The following is a 12,134-nucleotide window of genomic DNA, read 5'->3' on the forward strand; positions in this document are numbered from 1 at the left end:
TTTACAAAACCTCTTCGTAGCGATTCGAGTAAATTTCAATTTAGTTTAAAAAGAATATGGCTTTAGTTGATTTGGTTAAAGGAGGATGTATACTTCTTGCCCTATTTCACTGCAGATAAATCACTTATTTTTTTGTTTACTCTCCCTTTTGCACGAAAAAAACTGTAAACAACATGAATATTAATAGAAACTAAGGCTGGCAAAGTTTTGAACACTACCTCAAAATGTGTAATCAGTTTAAATAAAATATTAAGTACATAAAATTAAATTAATAAATTAATGGATGTAGGTATGAATTATTCATAAACCATAAAAAACGAATTCATTATTAATAATTACTGATAGATTCCATTTTTAAAGATAATGCAATCTTTAATTTTATTTAAATTTTACATAATTTTATTTAAAGAAATAATAGGCGAGTGCAACTGGATGACTGCTAGTTAAATACAAGTTAAGTTTCTTCTTGAGACCTGAGTGCTAAGCCTGGGTAATTAGTGAAATTTACCTAGTCGAATGCAAACGTGGAATTTCTAGTTACTTATAAAAGTATTTTCAGGAATTAATTTTATTAAATCAAACAACTACAGAAGCGTATAAATGTGTAGGTTAATAAAAGGAAAAATCGAAGACGCCAGTGTAACGAATAAATACTTTTTTATTCTCTTCATGAAATATGAAAATCAGCATTAATGATTACACAGTAGTTATATTAGTTTTTAGTTCAAGTAATTTTAGATGCGATTCCTGGGGGAAAGGTTATTTTTTCACCACCTTTCATTTATCCCAGCTTCGTTAAAGTATGATAAAACAATGTCTGAGGATGTAATACTAAAATAAAATTTTAGAATATTACCAGTTTATGTCGATTGCCTTTTACTTTTTTATTTTTATAACTAATTTTAATCTATTTCTACCAATAACTTCCTTCAATTAAATTTATATTTATTTTAAATCACTCATTCATAATAATTTTCATAATTATTGATATAATCATGAATCTAACACTTTTAATATTTCTTGACTAAATTATGAATAATTTTATACACGCGCACGCGCACATTATACACATCAGTTATGTGTCTTAACTTTTGTAACCTACTTTTCAAGCTCATTTGATGCCTATTAGTGTCTAATTTCGTCAGATTAAAATTTTTGAACCATCAATTTTTCTTCAAATCGCACTTTTTGCATTTTCTTTTTAGATTGAATTGCAATTAAATCATTAGTGTTACCTAATAATTAACGTCACGGTAAAATCCAGTATTGCAATGTTTTACAGATGTATAACGAAAAAATCTGAATGGCCATAACAAACCTTGGTTTGTTTTAAGGATGGTAATGTTAAATAAAAGATAAATGAACCTTAATCCGGCTAATTGATATGTGAACTTGCTCATTATTACACCAATCATTCATTTTTTATTTTGTACTTATACTTAATTACAAAATTTTATCGATTATTGGTAAAGAAAATTATAAACTGACACGAATTCATTAAACTGATATTTTTATATTCCCATAATTTTAAGTAATGGAAATTGTTATATGCCATGAATAAAATTAGACCGATACGCGTTTCACTGTACTTCTTTTAATAGTACCGTCAGAGTAGATTTTGAATTTAGATTAGTTAACCTTTTTCACAACAGATGGAGATCAAAGCTGTTGGTTATATTATGGAATTTCAGCTGTCAACTCAGTTTTTTAGAGTAACCGTTTTATCATCTTTAATTTTTATTAGGTAAGTATATCAAATATGTTTGCCAAATGTATTCATTAAAAATGTTCTGAATTAATGTACAGTATTGAAGAATATTTCCTTTAATTTCAGCATTTACGATAAAGAACTACTTATGTTTTCCAAATAACTTTTTTCTTTGTTTTTCTTCTCCCTCACAAAAACTCGGTTAAAATTTTTTTTAGGTACATTAGCTTTTTTTTACAGCAGACTATCAGTTAAAAAATTCTTAACTTATTATTTTACTATCCGGTCAGGCATGGCATTTTCACACATTACAGAATTGTCTTTTCATATTTCATCTCATCCTCTGAAACCGTAACTACTTAACGTCGTCCCGGAGGCTAAAAAAAAAATAAATAAAAAAATAAAAAATAACCTGTTTTACTAACCTCAAAATATAATCCATTAATTTAGTTCTTAAAAAATATATTGTAGAATAACTGTTATCTTTTTTAAAGATTGTATTACATTTATTTGTTCACTTAATTCGTATTTTAATTAATTACCAACACGTTGAATTTTTCACTTGGTAATTCAGAATAATACCGGTAGGCTACGTTTGACAATTTGAATTATTTTTTCCCCTTGGTAGCGCTTATATTATGTACAGAAAATAAATCTAGAAAATGATTGGTTCAGTACTATTTTAACAGTTAAAATATAGCTTTAAATTTTCTTACATTTCACGTTACTTTTACTATTTTAAGTGATTTCTACAACATCAAACTTTAAAAATGAGTAAATATAAAATCATCCGAAAAGAAGTAGAACAAGTGCCGCTAACTTCCATGTTTTTTTTTTTTTTGTAATCATTATGAAATTAAATAAATTACTACATAGCACAGGTAAATAAGCATTCAAGCTCAGTTCAACACGGATTCAACCAGTGAAAGAATAAGGTAAAGTGATTTTTTCTTTATAACAATGGATTTTTTTGTAAACAGAAATTTACAGCGGATGATGGAAAGAAGTGCGCTTAAAACCATCATAATTTAACAATTGAATTATTATAATATGTTAAAAACAATTTTAAGTTTTATACTGTCACTAAACAATGTAGCCAGTAGCAAGAGACTTTAAAATTACCATTAAATAAGAAATTAATACCTAAAAACGCTATGCTTCAAATACAAATCCGGAATGAATATTTTTTTACAATCTTCTGCGAGGCTAATATAATAAGGACTTAGCAAAGAAATAAAATTAAATGTTATAAATTTTAGGCACAACTTGAACTTAACAATCAGGTTCACAAAAAATAAACTTTTTTAGAACTTCTCATTAACAAAAAAAATTGAGTTCGACCGTACTTTTCGGGAAGTATGTATTTTGAATACATGAATACATGTATTTTACTCAAATTGGTAGTTGAAGTGAAAACTTCACTATAATTATGAAGATCCTCCAGTTAATATTGCCAGTGTGGAAGCTAATAGGAAATGAGTGCTTTACTCTTAAAACATGGTCTACACATATCATAATTTGTGCCAACATTATTTGAAAATGTAATTTTTATTTCATTGTAATGGTGGCTGAAACTGTGTTCTTTTAAGAAATTTTATTTTATTTCCAACCGTTTATTTATTTTTATTATTACATAATATTATACAGATAAACACAATATAAGGTACTAAAGATTTACATGCTTAATTCCTTCCATTAGATTAGTGTCAGGAATGATAACCGGCCGTAAAGTTCCGCATAAACCCAGAAAAAAACACGAGAAAAGAAAGACGTACATACACATACTTACAACATAACAGTACTTCGTTAAGATGCTTTAACTTTTCTTTTTTTTAATTTTTTTAATAATTCCACACTGTTTATAGATGAAGAGCTAAGGGCACAGTTATATACTGTACTGCATTTTTGAATCGGATACCACTCGAGAAATTCATTAACTTTGGTAGCGAAGCAAGCGAAGGGAACGTAGAGTCCGATATAAAAAAAAATTAAAATAAAACCGGAATCTATTTTTCAAACATGAAAACTTGTATTAGTAAAATTGAATTATACTTTGTCATTTCGGAAGGAAGTAAATTGTGCATTTCAGCTTCAATGCGTAACTTTTTAATTTAATAAATGCTTCACTTGAGTGAGTCAGAATTTTTCACTAACTTACAAACATTATTCTCTCTCTCTCTCTCTGCGCGCGCGCGCGTGCGTGTGTGAGAGTGTGTGTGTGTACGGCTTATTATGTGTGCTTGGTTTATGTGACCAATTCTTTGATTCATACCAATATTTATAAACACCCCACCAATGTTTACGGTGAGGAAAGAAACTCAGAACTAAAATCTGGTTAGTTTTCGTTAGCGTGACAACAAATGAAGATGCTTCGACAACCGATTTAATTAGAAAATATGCCCTAACTTTGATCTTAATTGACACTATATATATATATACATAAGCGTTCTAGAGTCTAGGAAAATGTCGGGTAAGCAGAATATACATTCTGGTTTGGATTCATGGAAGAACTTTTCATATAATCAACTGGAATAGACGTCTTCGGAAGATAATTGTTAAATCCGTTCTATGATCCATGTTGGTGTGGAAGTGGAGAGGGATTTTTGTGAATACAATGTTATGGAAGTGGCGGCTGTACCTTGCATCACGGTAATTGGCAGTTCCAGGTGAGCTGGTAGGGACTGTACGTTAATCAAATGAGTACAGGATATCTAACCGGAATGTCAATAGAACGCCCGGTCGTCCGATCTTAGCCAGTTATAATTCATAGGACGGCAGAAATTGATAGAGCTAACAATATTCGAAATATAATTTCCTAAATCTGAAAACAGAAAGACGATTGGCTAAACTTTTTAATTTCTATCACATTCTTTATATACTTCTTGAAAGATTCAAATTAATAACCAACAACTTCAACGTCAAATTAAAAACAAACAACTTACTAACTCATAATTCGGAGTCGCCTTCAGAAATTCGAAACTTAAAAAGAAACATTTTAGTTTTTAAGGTTTTTAAACTATTTTATTTAATTTAGATTAGTTTTATTTTTAACTTTTTAGATTTATTAAAAATTAAAATAAAAGCGGCTATGAAAAAAAATCGTTCGTTCGTAAGAAACACAATTGCGAGAATATGTATCTTCGAACCTTCATAAAAATAGATAAACGAGAAACAACATAAAGAATCTGCTACCAAGAATGCGCTCTGGAATACAGGAATGTATTTGTATTATTTTATAATTTTATATTTTCAAATTAATTCTCTTTAAGCTCGTGTATAAATACTTTTAAATTACCAGAATGATTTCAAGCTAGACATCATTAAGCTAGAAACTCCAGTAGGTTAGAAATCATGACGTCAGACATATAAAAATATACAAATATTCTCTGCACGATCATGTTCCATTTAAACATTATCCACAGATGTTATGATGAATAAACTTACTACGGAATTACCCGTAAAATATCTATCTACAAAAACAAAGTAATCATCGAAATCAGTGCACTTCTCGTCCGTTAGGCTTTACATTAATAACCCACTGGGTTGGTCTAGTGGTGAACGCGTCTTCGCAAGTCAGCTGATTTCGAAGTTGAGAGTTTCAAGTTCAAATCCTGGTAAAGGCAGTTACTTTTATATGGATTTGAATACTAGATCGTGGATACCGGTGTTCTTTGGTGGTTGGGTTTCAATTAACCACACATCTCAGAAATGGTTGACCTGAGACTGTACTAGACTACACTTCAATTACACTCATACATATTATACTCATTCATCCTCTGCAGTAATACTGACGGTGGTTCCGGAGGCTAAGTAAAAATAAAAAAAAAGCTGTACATTAATAAATAAATAAGCAGTAGTATTAATAAAATACACATAGGTCGAATTGAGAACCTCCAGTGTTTTGTAAAGTCTGTTTAAAATATATCGTCTTGGTTAAATTCATGAATTTTATTTAAACCTTAAAAATACTACGTATTGAATACAATGAACAAATCTGGTTCTATTTTCAAAATAAAACCAAATTTATTTAAAATATATTTAATTTATTTCATATTTATATTTGTTTATATTTTATTATATTAAATATTATTTAAAAAAATAAAATGGAGTGGCAGCGTCTCGGCCTTTCATCCGGAGGTTCCGGGTTCGAATCCCAGCCAGGCAGGGTAATTTTCATACGCGAGAAAATTCCATTTCCAAATCCCACGCACAAGCTTCAAGCTTATATAGCGATATAATTAAGCAAAAAAAAAATAAATAACAAAAAAAATAAATTATTAAAAAAATAAAAATAAATTCGTATCCAGGATCTTAGTTTTGGTACAAACATCGGCAAAATCGTCATATTTCATGAATCATTTACGATTTAATAGTTTATATTACGTTAAGTTGCTTTTTAAATAGTTATATACAACCCGAAAATTTGCACCATCAAAATAAGCAAATTTTTTTCATATATATTTAATAACAGTTGTTAATAAAAACTACACGGTAATTTGTTACATTAGTGTGGTAAAAATCTATTATATATAAAACGAGGTGTCTAGGCTACCACACACCCATTACTTACGTCTATCGTAAATTATCTCTGTGTCCGCAGTTCTTACGGAGAAGCATTTCCGCAATAAGAGACTATGAGAATGAGTTGACCTCATAACTCACAAATAAAGCGCTTATAGATTAATTATAACTCATACATCATAAGAAAAAATTGAGCGACTAATCTTTATATATTATTCCAGACGTTTTCAGATATATTGCGGTCTTGTAATTGATATGTAAAAATTCATATAACAATCTTGTTTGGGATTAGGCCTTTTTGTTTCATAATAATTGTGATCATTAGAAGTAATTTCCTTTTTTTATTATTTTCAGTTTTTTAGAGAATACTCAGTCCTGGAAGGAGCAGATTGTAGAGTTTTTACCATAAATCGACTTTTTAATTTGTTCTGAATACAATAATTATTTAAAGCATAACGAGGTCATATAACTTAAATAATAATTTTTACAGTATGAAAAGATAAATAAAATCTTTGTAACCCATCGGATTGGTCTAGTGGTAAACTCGTCGTCGGTAATCAGCTGATTTCGAAGTCGAAGTTCTCAGGTTCAAATCATAATAAAGGTAGTAATTACTTTTATTCGGATTTGAATACTAGATCGTGGATACCGTTATTCTTTGGTGGTTGGGTTTCAATTAACCACACGTCTCAGGAGTAGTCGACTTGAGTTTATTCAAGACTGCAAATTTACCGGTACAGATACATTACAATGATAAGTCGCTAATGACTTTAATTGTTGATGCGACTATAAATTAAGATATTAATAAAATGCTTGAAAAAAAAGGTATTCCGTTGATATTTTATTTAAACCTTACGTTATTAATTCCATTTACGAAGTTATCAAAATATTATCTACGCTCACCTATACGTACGAACAGATTCTGAAGATGGTGATGACTACGCACTAAGGGATCGGTAAAAAACATTTAAAACTTAGAAACTAACTATTAGTGTAATATCAATTAGCAATGTATTAATCTGCATGTTTAAAAATGAATTAACTATTCGGACACGCTCAACTGTTAATAAAAATAACAATAAAGAAACGCTTAAGAAATGATGTACCAAATTCTCTACAAAAAAAAAAAAACGATTTGGCCGGTACATCAAATGTTTTTTAGATTTTCATTTTTCTTTAAAGTTAGTTAGCAAAGACTAAACGAAATAATATTGTCAACAGTCATTTTTCGGTTGTGTTATATATTTTATTGTCATTAACAGTTACATATTAATAATAGTAGTGATATTAGCAATATTAATATTAAAGCAAAACTACCAATTTTTTTCCTTTTAATATAATACTTTTTTATCCTTATAAGAATGACAAGGATAAATAATTTTATTATTATTTATTCCTTTTTTTAAATAATTTAATTATTTAAAAATTAGGTTTTTTAAAAAAAAGGAGTAAGACTCGTTGTTGAACGTCATTCTTTTTTTTTATGGAACTCATGATTTTCTTAGCTAACCAGACAAGAACTGAATTTAACCGCACAGCAACTTTGATATGTGCTTTCTACATGAAAACAAGGTTTTCCGAAGTAAAAATGTTTTTATTACACCGTATTTTTTTACTATTCTTCATTTTTTGTACACAACTGTCACTGTTAGACATTTTTCTGCAAATAAAAAAATAAAACCAAACCGTTTCTGCCTTCATTGCAAACGTAGAGTGTATTATTTACGAAATAAATTAAAATAAGATTTATTATTTTATTTTTTTTATTTTTTCAAATTTTACAGTAATAACAAAACCACTGATGTATTTTGCTCTTCTATAGAGTGAGCGAAAATTGTACGATCCCCTACAAAAAAAAAAAATCATACATCGAAAAGGCTTTTTTAAACTTTAAGAAAGAAATGTCTTCGATAAGAAGAATAAAATGTTCAGCATTTTAAAAAAATTAGGGTTCAAATACAGAGATAGAAGAACAATTGCTAACATGTACAGGAACCAAACAGCAACAATAACAATTGAAGAACATAAGAAAGAAGCCCTAATAAGAAAGGGAGTCCGACAAGGATGTTCCCTATCTCCGTTACTTTTTAATCTTTACATGGAACTAGCAGTTAATGATGTTAAAGAACAATTTCGATTCGGAGTAACAGTACAAGGTGAAAAGATAAAGATGCTACGATTTGCTGATGATATAGTAATTCTAGCCGAGAGTAAAAAGGATTTAGAAGAAACAATGAACGGCATAGATGAAGTCCTACGCAAGAACTATCGCATGAAAATAAACAAGAACAAAACAAAAGTAATGAAATGTAGTAGAAATAACAAAGATGGACCGCTGAATGTGAAAATAGGAGGAGAAAAGATTATGGAGGTAGAAGAATTTTGTTATTTGGGAAGTAAAATTACTAAAGATGGACGAAGCAGGAGCGATATAAAATGCCGAATAGCACAAGCTAAACGAGCCTTCAGTAAGAAATATAATTTGTTTACATCAAAAATTAATTTAAATGTCAGGAAAAGATTTTTGAAAGTGTATGTTTGGAGTGTCGCTTTATATGGAAGTGAAACTTGGACAATCGGAGTATCTGAGAAGAAAAGATTAGAAGCTTTTGAAATGTGGTGCTATAGGAGAATGTTAAAAATCAGATGGGTAGATAAAGTGACAAATGAAGAGGTATTGCGGCAAATAGATGAAGAAAGAAGCATTTGGAAAAATATAGTTAAAAGAAGAGACAGACTTATAGGCCACATACTAAGGCATCCTGGAATAGTCGCTTTAATATTGGAAGGACAGGTAGAAGGGAAAAATTGTGTAGGCAGGCCACGTTTGGAGTATGTAAAACAAATTGTTGGGGATGTAGGATGTAGAGGGTATACTGAAATGAAACGACTAGCACTAGATAGGGAATCTTGGAGAGCTGCATCAAACCAGTCAAATGACTGAAGACAAAAAAAAAAAAAAAAAAAAAAAAGAAAGAAATAATAATTTCATAATTTACAATTATTTTTTTATAACAAATGCCCTTATACAGTCATCAACAAGTTTCTTCATGTTAGCAGCCACTTTTTTTGCAGCACTGATATAAGATATTTCGTTTTCAATGTTCCGTTTGAGTCGATAAATTGTGCAAGTTTTATTTCTGAATACTTTTTATTGTAACCCCCCAAAGGAAAAAGGCTGTGCGAAATAAATATGGCGACCTAGATGGCCACAGACAGCAGGAAATTATCTTCTCCTCCAAAAAACTCACATGACAGCAACATTGTGTAATTTGTTGTGTGGTCTGTTGCAACGTCTTGCTACAACCATCAATCGCGTTCTTCTCCTAGCAGCGCTAAAGATTATGAAGTCGATTATATGTTTCTGATAGCGTTCGGATGTAACTATTTCTGAGAAAAATATTGGACCCAATATTCTCTTCCGAGAAATTGCGTTCTAAACTCTGATCTTTTCTAAATATAAAGAACTCTTGTAGAAAACATGAGGTTCTCTTTACTCTAGCGGTTTACGTACCGACTTAGATGAAACCATATCTCGTCACTAAAAAACTTTTACCCAGATCCGAGAATTGCCGCGAACAAACCGCATGAACAACTTGCTATAATTGAGTCTTTTTCCGTGATCGAGTTCTCGCTATTTCTACACGATGTATAATACTGTACGGACGTAATTTTAATTTTTTTATGGCTTTGCGGACACTCTCGTATGACATTCCAATGTTATGACTTTCTTCTTATTGACTTTCGTGATCGTCATTCAAAAAATGTACGAACACGTTCTGAAGATTCGTCATTTAAAACTGTTGGCCGTCCGGTTTTATTTTCATTCATTTATATTCCCGGTTTTTCAAAAAGAATGAATATTTGAGAAAGTGTTACTTTATTGGTTACGTTAAAGCGACGAAAAGCTACAGCAGTCTTCCTGGCACTTTAAAAACGATTGCGATGTAAAAAAATCCTTTTCGGCACGCCGGAAGGCGGAAGTAGATTTCACCGGTGCTCAGTAGGGGATAAAAAGATTTCCTCCTTAAAGTTACGAAAAAATTCAAATTTACTCGATACGACAATGGTTGCATGTGAAAAAAAATTTCACATCTTTAGCATACGACAAACTCCATCTTTTTACAATTCCAGTAACATTTTTGTCATCCCTTGCTGTAAGGGTTGGTCATATCAAAAATTATTTCAGACAAAAGTTTAAGGTGATTTTAAGAGGAATAACGACCACTTTAAACCGATTCGATACTTTGCCTATTAAGGAAGGTATGATTTTTTTGTCTTTGAAACCCCATTTTTTCCACTCCCTCGGCCAATGATTGGTTATATCAAAAAAACTTTACTTAGATAAGTTTTAGGCCCTTATCTAAAAAATAATAGGAACTTTAAACGAATTCATTATTTTACTTAATAAGAAAGTTACAGCGATTTTTTTTCAAAAAAGCCCCCATTTCCACACCCATGGTCCGATTTTGCCCATTAACGAACTCGACCGAGATTTTGGGTCGTTATATTTTATGTATCAATTTTAAAGAGATTGACGCAAAATTACGGCAGTTATCATGTCCACAAGAGAGTGAAATATATATACTCGTATATAAACCTTTGTACTGATGGTGGTTTTGGTGACTGGGAGATGTGAAACGCGAAGATATGTCGAAATTTTCTGGAAGTCGAATCACGGTACCCATTACAATATGTAGCTTTCTTATGAAATCTTCTTAAAAACCCAACAATAAATGCACTTCGAGACTGTGTAACACGCCTGATACAAAAAGTTGCGTAACTTTTTCCTCATCTGTGTAATACTTTTCTAATACTATCTACAACACTTCTTTTCTTTCTTTTCATGTTTAGCCTCCGGTAACTACCGTTTAGATAATTCTTCAGAGGATGAATGAGGATGATATGTATGAGTGTAAATGAAGTGTAGTCTTGTACATTCTCAGTTCGACCGTTCCTGAGATGTGTGGTTAATTGAAACCCCACCACCAAAGAACACCGGTATCCACGATCTAGTATTCAAATCCGTGTAAAAATAACTGGCTTTACTAGGACTTGAACGCTGCAACTCTCGACTTCCAAATCAGCTGATTTGGGAAGACGCGTTCACCACTAGACCAACCCGGTGGGTTATCTACAACACTTCTGGGTTAGGCTACGGATACGCAGAAGGAACACTACCATACTGCTTTACTTTACCTAATTTTCGATAAAAGTGTAATTTTTCTCTATACTTACTGACATTGATGTATATTTTCGATCACATCGATCCAAGTTAACAAACATAAAAGAATACAAATTTTACGAGAAGAAAAACGTTAACAAGTGTCGACTGGCGAAACATTTTTCCCTGGTTTTTGCGCCTTTGGTAAAATTAAGCCAGACTGTAATTCTTAGGACCCAAATTAAGAAATAAATTTGGTGGTTTTATATGAAATTTGATCTGCAGACCCCAGAACTGCATTTTTAGTAGTTTTCAAAAAATCTGGGGTAAAAGACAAAATATTATGATATCGAAAAACACATTATTTTATGTTTGGCGTAAAATAGCTTTGTTAAAATGGGTAATTTAATCAGGCAAAAACCTGATTAGAACTCATTACATTCAGCGCAGCGAAAATTAAAAACCACTTCACTAATTTCCTATGTTTCATTCCCTAGAAGGCGGAAACGGTATACATATTGCCCTTGAGGGCAACTCGATAATTGGAGTTATGTACGTCTTGTGTTAGGTCGGCTTACGTGTTTTTACGGATTTGAATACTAGATCGTGGATACCGGTTTTCTTTTGCGGTTGGGTTTCAATTAACCAGACATCTCAGGAGTGGTCAAACTGAGACTGTACAAGATACACTTCATTTAAACTCATACATATCATCCACTGAAGTAATACCAGAACGGTAAT

This window comes from Lycorma delicatula, chromosome 2, assembly GCF_047948215.1.
Source record: "Lycorma delicatula isolate Av1 chromosome 2, ASM4794821v1, whole genome shotgun sequence".
Taxonomy (NCBI): domain Eukaryota; kingdom Metazoa; phylum Arthropoda; class Insecta; order Hemiptera; family Fulgoridae; genus Lycorma; species Lycorma delicatula.